Source organism: Danaus plexippus, assembly GCF_018135715.1.
Source record: "Danaus plexippus chromosome 29 unlocalized genomic scaffold, MEX_DaPlex mxdp_37, whole genome shotgun sequence".
Taxonomy (NCBI): domain Eukaryota; kingdom Metazoa; phylum Arthropoda; class Insecta; order Lepidoptera; family Nymphalidae; genus Danaus; species Danaus plexippus.
Genome location: NW_026869858.1, coordinates 1695001 through 1705000, shown reverse-complemented (window position 1 = coordinate 1705000; position 10000 = coordinate 1695001). Strand labels below are relative to the sequence as shown.

Sequence of the window (10000 nt, the reverse complement as noted above, 5' to 3'; positions counted from 1 at the left end):
CCCCTGACTTCGACCTGACCAGGCATAGTTCACCATCTTTCGGGGTCCCAGCATCTGTGTCAGAGCGCGCCTGCATTCACGGATTGGAAACGAGACGCCTCGGGAGTGCGAGAGATCGACTCAAGACCGACGCTCCATCTCCCTGAGCGAACGGCAAGCGTTCACCTTCACTTTCGTTACGCCTTTCAGTTTTGTGTTATAAAAACAACTCAATGACTCGCACACATGCTAGACTCCTTGGTCCGTGTTCAAGACGGGTCCTGCGAGTGCCCGAAAATGAATCATCGCAGACGGATACGCGCACAGTCGAGACAGCACGGCGGCGACAGACAGCAGCACCGCGCCCCTATCCGCACTCGGGCAGGACAGAGACTGTATGCGGCGCACGCTTGCGTCGGGCCGGACGCGTTTGAGACGCGTGCGCGATTCGTATATTGTACGATTTTGTACTACCGTCCGACAGCCGGCAGGCCACCGTCACGGTCCAGCGCCACGCGTGAACGCGACGATGGACTCCCGAACGGCGCTTATGCGACATCGAACGGGTCGCGATGTATTACTAAGAGAGAAGTGCACGCCTTCGGCGAACGTCGACGGACGCGACCGTGTCATGCCGTACGCCACTTGCGTGACGCAAGCACGACATCGAGGCGCGACGCCCGTACGCCGCCGAGCGACGATGAATCTCTCCGTTCGTTCATTCGAGTTTCGCAGGTTTACCCTGAACGGTTTAAGTACTCTTGAACTCTCTCTTCAAAGTTCTTTTCAACTTTCCCTCACGGTACTGTTCGCTATCGGTCTCGCGGTAATATTTAGCCTTAGATGGAGTTTACCACCACTTAGGGCTGCACTCTCAAGCAACCCGACTCTGAGGAGTGTCCCTCTCGCCGTCTCGCTCCGTCGCTACGGGCCTGGCACCCTCTACGGGAAAACGGCCCGTTCAAGACGAAATTGGACAGGAGCGGCGACGACGAGAAAGCGGAACCTCCCGAACACCAAATCTCCCGCGATCGTTACAACGCGGGATTCAGGCTGGGCTGTTTCCTGTTCGCTCGCCGCTACTAAGGAAATCCTAGTTAGTTTCTTTTCCTCCGCTTACTAATATGTTAAATTCGGCGGGTGATCCTCCCTGATCTGAGGCCAACGATAAAAAACGAGGGCAGACGCGATATCCGTCAGCGCTACGACGCCACAAAACTCTAAAACACGAATCTACATACATAATAATAATGTGCGATATGATCACACAACACAACCGAGTACGTTTATACATACACACACACGCACACGCAGTGTGGTAGTCTGCACGATTCACGTACTCGTGTCTGCGCGAATTATACACACACAAATATATGATTGTGATAGTGTTTCGGTTTCATAAACGGCGTCGATGCACTCTTCGGACGTCGTGTCCGCCTATTTTTTTTGCACACAACACATACATGAATAACTATATTTGAAACACTCAAATTCGATTTTCATCGTTTTATTACTATCACAATATTACGAAGGCGCGATATTGCGTTGTTTTCGTTCGATGTCCACGTCCACGATATATATATAATTATAACACAGACCTTAACGACACAATAGAAACGCACAACGATCGGACACAGAAAACAAAAACGCTCATACATCGACAAAAAAAATATCTTGAAATCAGAGACGTAGATGTGTAGTGCATAATAACGACGACGACGTAATCGCATACGAAAGAGCATCGGATACCTTCTCTTACCCTCTCACATCACCGTATCGCTTCACAATTATCATAATCATAAAGCAACGGATCAACGATGGGAGCAAGGATCACGCTCTCTGCAGCAAAACATCGCGCGTATCACACACCACAAACACATACAAAGATTCATATTTTTTTGTGCGGGTGTCGTGCGTTTCCGTCTTCACATTATATGCTCAGACGCTAGATGCGATCTCGTGTCACTTGTTTGATCGAGGCGTAACTAAGTATCGTTGGTGTATATTATAAATACATACCATATACACAGACAACAACACTCACGCGACTTCGATGTGATATATTCACACAATGAAAAAAATGTTTCATAGTCTTCATATACGTGTGTGTATATATATATTTCTCATATAATATTTAAACGGACAAACGAACTTGCAAACAATCAATAATTCAATTTAAATCTCTCACTATGATGGGTCACAACAGCAACAACGACGACTACGACAACGACGACGACGACGGACGACTACGACGAGTGCGACAACTCGATTCGTATAATGACACATAATAAGATATCATAGTCTTTTCTGGTACTACGAGAGGGAGGCGTTCGCGCTCACGCGCGTGCGGTACGACGTCGTGTTTGTGCGTGTGTCGTGTTCTCGTGCTGTTTGTGTCTCGTCAGAAAAGAGAACAATAAAAAGAATAAAAAGATCATTAGCAGTCGTCGGAACCGTCATATGTTCGCACAGTCGACAACAACAAAAACTACGATACACATAATTCGAACTGAACAACACATACACACACACACTACGAACACACAACGACACTTCCGTGGCGTATATGTGCGAGTCTGTGCGCGATGGATGTAATTCTTTCTGTGTTCGCGTGCGTGAGAGGTGTCATACCGTGATGGAACAGTGTGGTGTATTTTTTATACAGCCGGCCCTCAGACAGGAGTGGTCCTGGATATTTCTCCACGGACCGCAATGTGCGTTCGAAATGTCGATGTTCAAATGTCCTGCAGTTCACACTATGACGCGCAGTTAACTGCGTTCTTCATCGACCCGCGAGCCAAGTGATCCACCGTTCAGGGTAGTGATTTTTATAAATATATCATGTGTACGGCGACGCTCACCATTTAAATTTTCTTTTTTTTAAAAAAAAAAAAAAAAACACAAAGAGGGCAATCGTGCGCATATAGGGGGTGTTGCCATTTATATAACGCTGCAATACGCCTCATATTGCCTACGGACGCGATCAAATCTATTATACATACATACATATTCACATTGACATGTGATATGTTGATATATAATATAGAAAGACGCGAACGACATGACAAACGAAACGTATCACACCACGTTCTCTCCAAGTGGACTAACCGACCCACCGGATTACCCGTGTGGTTAACGTACGGTAAAAAAACTAATCCACCGGACCGCATAAAAAACTCAGAGTGTCCCTAACGAATTAACGAAATGACAAGATAATGATAGTAGCGCTATATACACAGCATGTTATCTTCAACGCCCAGATTATACGTTCACTCTAATCGCCCTGGATCCAACCAAGTAAACAGAACTCGGACTAGACTTATTAAGGTCTTGAGTAGTCGTCAAGAGACTCGCGGCGCGGATTCTTACCGGTCTATGTCAAATGAGATCTACCAGAGTAAGAAACATAGGATGAATCAATGATATCTAGTATATCGCTTTCGAGTTACAACGTTATCTGGTTTAACATATACGTATATATACATCAAGAGTATATAAATTGTATGCTCATACAGTGCATATGTGCGTATCGGATAAGGAAGGGACGCTAATGAATCCGTTTATCCGTCAAATCGTTTAAATTTCGTATCTTTTCCTCCCCTTCATATCATATCATCATAATATATTCGATCTCCTTGGAGATTATTTATTTTTAGATGTGGCCCTTCACATCTTATATATCTCTTTTCATTATTTATTTATTTATTTATTTTTAACATCACAAACAACAACAACGACGACAACACGCTAGGCGTAATCGAGTGTATGTTTTGTGTGTCTCTTTTTATTTTGATGTCCCGCCCTGAATCTTTATATTTTTATTCATTCAAAAAACATCATAACACGCTTGTGTAGAGTTTTTTTTTTTTTTTTTGTTTAATATTTATTTATTCCTTTCATTTATATTATTTTGAGATATATTTAATTTTATTGAGATGCCGCCCCTTCATCTCTTTTTTTTTTTAATTTGCATCATATATTTTTATATATGTCTCTATCTTTTTACTTGGATATATAATATTATCATAATCATCCTGATATCGCTTTGATATCGGATGTTATATAACGTTAATGATCCTTCGCAGGTTCCCTACGGAACCTTGTTACGACTTTTACTTCCTCTAAATGATCAAGTTGGTCAACTTCCCAGCAACGCCGACGGCCGTGAAGCCACCGCGTGTCGGTCCGAAGACCTCACTAAATCATTCAATCGGTAGTAGCGACGGGCGGTGTGTACAAAGGGCAGGGACGTAATCAGCACAAGCTGATGACTTGCGCTTACTAGGAATTCCTCGTTTATGGGGGATAATTGCAAACCCCAATCCCCAGCACGAAGGAGTTTCAACGGGTTGCCGGGCCTCTAGGCCAGGGAGAACATGCTGATTCCTTCAGTGTAGCGCGCGTGCAGCCCAGAACATCTAAGGGCATCACAGACCTGTTATTGCTCAATCTCGTGCGGCTCGAAGCCGCCGGTCCTCTAAGAAGAATTTTAATACGCCGTCAGTGAGTTGAACGACCGAAATCGCTCACACCTAAATGACGACGCCTATTTAGCAGGTTAAAGTCTCGTTCGTTAACGGAATTAACCAGACAAATCACTCCACCAACTAAGAACGGCCATGCACCACCACCCATAGAATCAAGAAAGAGCTTTCAATCTGTCAATCCTTCCCATGTCTGGACCTGGTGAGTTTTCCCGTGTTGAGTCAAATTAAGCCGCAGGCTCCACTCCTGGTGGTGCCCTTCCGTCAATTCCTTTAAGTTTCAGCTTTGCAACATACTCCCCCCGGAGTCCAAAATCTTTGGTTTCCGGAAGCTGCCCGCCGAGCCATTGTAATAACGTCGGCGGATCGCTAGATGACATATTTACGGTTAGAACTAGGGCGGTATCTAATCGCCTTCGAACCTCTAACTTTCGTTCTTGATTGATGAAAACACCTTTGGCAAATGCTTTCGCTGATGTTCGTCTTGCGACGATCCAAGAATTTCACCTCTAACGTCGCAATACGAATGCCCCCAGTTATCCCTATTAATCATTACCTCGGAGTTCTGAAAACCAACAAAATAGAACCGAGATCATATTCTATATTCCATGCACGAAATATTCAAGCGGCGTTTTGAGCCCGCTTGAGCACTCTAATTTGTTCAAAGTAAAATTGTCGGCCCATCTCGACACTCACTGAAGAGCACCGCGATAGGATTTGATATTGAACGGCGTTTTACCGCCGGCTCACCGACGATATGCTCCGCAGACGTGTCAGTATCACCGCGGATGCGGTGCACCGACAGCGCGGCGCACAAATGCAACTACGAGCTTTTTAACCGCAACAATTTTAGTATACGCTATTGGAGCTGGAATTACCGCGGCTGCTGGCACCAGACTTGCCCTCCAATTGTCCTCGTTTTAATATTTAAAGTGTACTCATTCCGATTACGAGGCCTCGTAAGAGTCCCGTATCGTTATTTTTCGTCACTATCCCCGTGCCGGGAGTGGGTAATTTGCGCGCCTGCTGCCTTCCTTGGATGTGGTAGCCGTTTCTCAGGCTCCCTCTCCGGAATCGAACCCTGATTCCCCGTTACCCGTGACAACCATGGTAGTCGCAGAAACTACCATCGAAAGTTGATAAGGCAGACATTTGAAAGATGCGTCGCCGGTACTTGACCATGCGATCGGCAAAAGTTATCCAGATTCATCAAAATTAACGACTTCGGACGCGAGGCCCTCCGTCGATTGTTTTGATCTAATAAAAGCACTCATCCCATCACTGGTCAGAGTTCTGATTGCATGTATTAGCTCTAGAATTACCACAGTTATCCAAGTAATGAGTAAGATCTAAGGAACCAAAACTGATATATGAGCCATTCGCGGTATCGCCTTAATACGGCTTGCACTGAGACATGCATGGCTTAATCTTTGAGACAAGCATATAACTACTGGCAGGATCAACCAGGGAGCTAGCTAATTTTAGTTAACTCTCAATCGAGAGCGCATCGTACGCGTTCGCTATTTATGTGGTATAGGAAGCGAGGGCACGTAACGGTGGCCTGATTATTATTTGTTTTATTTATTTATCATTTTGTATATTTTCTTTGAAATATACACACACATTTTATACATACTCCTCTCTCCTCCTCTCTTTCTTAATTCATATTTATATATATATATATATTTATTATGAAAACATTTTGAACGCATCAAAAAGTTTCATATTGTTGATCGTTACTTTTATAACGAGATCGTACACCTTTAATATCGGTTAACATTGTCATATATGCGTTAACAAATACGACACGTCAAACATCGGTATCATCGCACGGTGTTAGAGAGATCTAGTACCAATAGATTCTATTTCGGGCGGATTATCTACTAAGGGATGTCTCCGGCGGTCACACTTACGCGCAACACGACGGAAGCAAATTTTGTACAATACGACCCGTTAGAACGATCACGCTTCTACTAACCATTAAAACGTTGTGTGAAACACATCGTGATATGTATAGCTAAGTACTACGCGACGACCGTCGGCGGGCACACAGAGAAGTTTTGTCGAAGGAAGAAGGTTATTAGGAGGATTTCTCGAAGCGTACTTTTTCATCATTCAAACGTACGTACACGTACGTACAATTATTTCATTCGAAATAATTTTAAATTAAAAAAAAAAAAATTTTTTTTTTTTTGTCTCTTATTTATATTATCAACATCAAAATATGATGAGATACTTTCATTTTTCATTATTATATCAACATCAAAGATATGACGAGATATTTTCATTTTCATTATCATCATTCACATACATATTTATCAACATCAAAGAAATGATGAGATATTTTTTCATTTTTCATTATTATATTATCAACATCGAATATACGATGTGATAATATTTTTATAAACATCTATTGCACGATGTGATATTTTTATAACCAACTCCCTTCGACGCCTATCAACCTACAGTACGCAACGTGACGACGCGGACCCACCACACACGCGCCACCTCCTATATATGCGAGGGCCAGAAATGACATTCGGTAAATCTGGGACCGGTTCGTGTATTACAAAAAATTAAAAAGTTCGTATTTTATACTTCTAATATATAAATGGCATTATATGTTCAATTAAAATACTATAAATAATAAAAATATAAAGAACATGTGAAATAAAAAAGTTTTTTTTAATTTTTACATTTTATAATGGCTATGTATGAAAACATTAGGGACTTAGTCGTTTCGATCGACTTCACATATGATATGAAAAATATTTGTTCGAAATGAAAGTTCCGCTTACGAATAAGTTTCATATGATTGTATAGTGGATGATATGCTGTTGGTGTGATCGATTTCTTCGAAATACGGAAATTATTAAAGATTTTTGTGTAACACCCTCCCGGTTCGTGTAATGACTGGACTTAGAAATTTTTCCAAGTGTGATATAAAAAAATATTTCACATATAACGATGCCATTGGTATATATAATTTTTATATGGATGTCGTATATCGTCAATATAATATGATATAGTCGATAGGGTCATCTGAATGATGATATTATAATATTATGTTTGGTACGTATCGTGTCGGCGGAGCGTCTGGGACTTAGTCGTTTTCGATCGATCACATATGATATGAAAAATATTTGTTCGAAATGAAAGTTCCGCTTACGAATAAGTTTCATATTGATTGATACGTGGATGATATGCTGTTTGTGTGATCGATTTCTTCGAAATACGGAAATTATTAAAGATTTTTGTGTAACACCCCCGGTTCGTGTAATGACTGGACTTAGAAATTTTTCAAAGTGTATGATATAAAATTTATTTCACATCTATAACGATGCCATGGTATTTATAATTTTTATATGGATGTCGTATATCGTCATATAAATATGATTTAGTCGATAGGGTGTCGTCTGAATGATGATATTTAAAATATGTTTGGTTCGTATCGTGTCGGCGGAGCGTCTGGGACTTAGTCGTTTTTCGATCGACTTCACATATGATATGAAAAATATTGTTCGAAATGAAAGTTCCGCTTACGAATAAGTTTATATTGATTGTATACGTGGATGATATGCTGTTGGTGTGATCGATTTCTTCGAAATACGGAAATTATAAAGATTTTTGTGTAACACCCTCCCGGTTCGTGTAATGACTGGACTTAGAAATTTTTCAAGTGTATGATATAAAATATTATTTCACATCTATAACGATGCCATTGTATTTATAATTTTTATATGGATGTCGTATATCGTCAATAAATATGATATAGTCGATAGGGTCGTTGAATGATGATATATAATATTATGTTTGGTTCGATCGTGTCGCGGAGGTCTGGGACTTAGTCGTTTTCGATCGACTTCACATATGATATGAAAAAATTTGTTCGAAATGAAAGTTCCGCTTACGAATAAGTTTCATATTGATTGTATACGTGGATGATATGCTGTTGGTTTGGATCGATTTCTTCGAAATACGGAAATTATTAAAGATTTGTGTAACACCCTCCCGGTTCGGTAATGAGGACTTAGAAATTTTTCCAAGGTATGATATAAAAATATTATTTCAATCTATAATCGATGCCATTGGTATTAATTTTTAATATGGGATGTCGTATATCGTCAATATAAATTGATATAGTCGATAGGGGTCGTCTGAATGATGATATTATAATATTATGTTTGGTACGTATCGTGTCGGCGGAGCGTCTGGGACTTAGTCGTTTTTCGATCGACTTCACATATGATATGAAAAATATTGTTCGAAATGAAAGTTCCGCTTACGAATAAGTCATATTGATTGTATACGTGGATGATATGCTGTTGTGTGATCGATTTCTTCGAAATACGGAAATTATTAAAGTTTTGTGTAACACCTCCCGGTTCGTGTAATAAAAGGACTTTGAAATTTTTCGAGTAATACTTATTTGTTATGTGTAATTGTTTAAGTCGTTCCCGATTCATGTTTTAAGTTTTAAACTTGGCGAATTAAGCGAAAAAGACATATTCGTGTATTATAGTTTCAAGCGTGCCGAATTAAGTGAAAAGACATATTGTGTATTAAAGTTTTGGAGCGTTCCGAATTTAGTGAAGAGACATGTTCGTGTATTAAACGTTTTTCCGCGACATTACGCCAGCAATTATCGGGTACGCTTCTGGCAGCATATCGAGTACGTTCCGGCTGTGCTTGCCGTGAGACGGTGCCCGATATGAAACGGGTTTTTAAGTTAAACTTCATGATATGGATGATCGGTTTTTGATTTTTGTTTTTTTTTTTTTTTTTTCTTGTGCGTGTTTGTTTGCGATGTGGTGGTGGTGGTGGTGGTGACCAGTGAAAATATATAATATAATAAACGACGATATACGTTAAGGGCGCCGCCCATCGCCCTAACATATATAATAATACCGTCTCTCGTCTTCCGACCGTCAAGCCCCAATTAACGGTCGTTGTCTCTCTGTCTTTCTTTCTTTTTGTGCGCATCGTGTGTTTGTTGTTTTTTTAATATTATTTTATTTTCGTCTATCATACACACACACCCCCATCATCATCAATCCCACACACAAGCTGCCATTTATTATAAGCTCGATATAATAATAATATTTTATTATCTCTGGTGCCCCTTTATTTTCCAGAGTTCGTTTGATCTCTATATTTATTATAATATAATATATAATCTTATTATTGCTTGTTGTTGTTGTTGGTTATTCAACAACATCATATCACACATTTTTTTTTATATGCGTGTGCATATAATAGAACTTTTTTTTTAAACTAACGAGTCGTCCTTAGACGAATCACCTGGCGCAGGGCTGAGTCTCAACAGATCGCAGCACGACGCTGCTCTACCGAGCACAACACCCGCCAGGAACGTAAGTCGTCTACAGGACTATTCCGAGCTCCGACATCGAACTGAGATAAATTCGAAACTTCGGCGCCGTGATGCACGTGTTTAAAACGCTAGCATCGATCGCCGCGTTCCAAATGGGCTCTGACGTCGCACCTTACGAATAAAGCGCAACTAGTAAAGTCACATG

The 10000-nt window shown here is 40.9% G+C and overlaps 4 non-coding genes across 4 annotated transcripts in view; all 4 read right to left on the bottom strand.

Moving 5' to 3' along the window:
• LOC133320586 (large subunit ribosomal RNA) overlaps positions 1-1143 on the bottom strand; it is a 3989-nt gene extending 2846 nt beyond the window's left edge. The window contains exon 1 of the ribosomal RNA XR_009753834.1: positions 1-1143. This exon is cut by the window's left edge and continues 2846 nt beyond it. This is a non-coding gene — a ribosomal RNA (large subunit ribosomal RNA).
• Positions 1144-2645: 1502 nt separating this feature from the next.
• Positions 2646-2800, bottom strand: LOC133320573 (5.8S ribosomal RNA). Its single transcript, XR_009753821.1, has one exon. It is a non-coding gene; the product is annotated as a 5.8S ribosomal RNA (ribosomal RNA).
• Positions 2801-4048: 1248 nt separating this feature from the next.
• LOC133320582 (small subunit ribosomal RNA) lies at positions 4049-5933 on the bottom strand. The gene has a single exon (XR_009753830.1). It is a non-coding gene; the product is annotated as a small subunit ribosomal RNA (ribosomal RNA).
• Positions 5934-9755: 3822 nt separating this feature from the next.
• The window catches only part of LOC133320587 (large subunit ribosomal RNA), a 3979-nt gene continuing 3734 nt past the window's right edge, over positions 9756-10000 (bottom strand). Inside the window, exon 1 of the ribosomal RNA XR_009753835.1 lies at positions 9756-10000. This exon is cut by the window's right edge and continues 3734 nt beyond it. This is a non-coding gene — a ribosomal RNA (large subunit ribosomal RNA).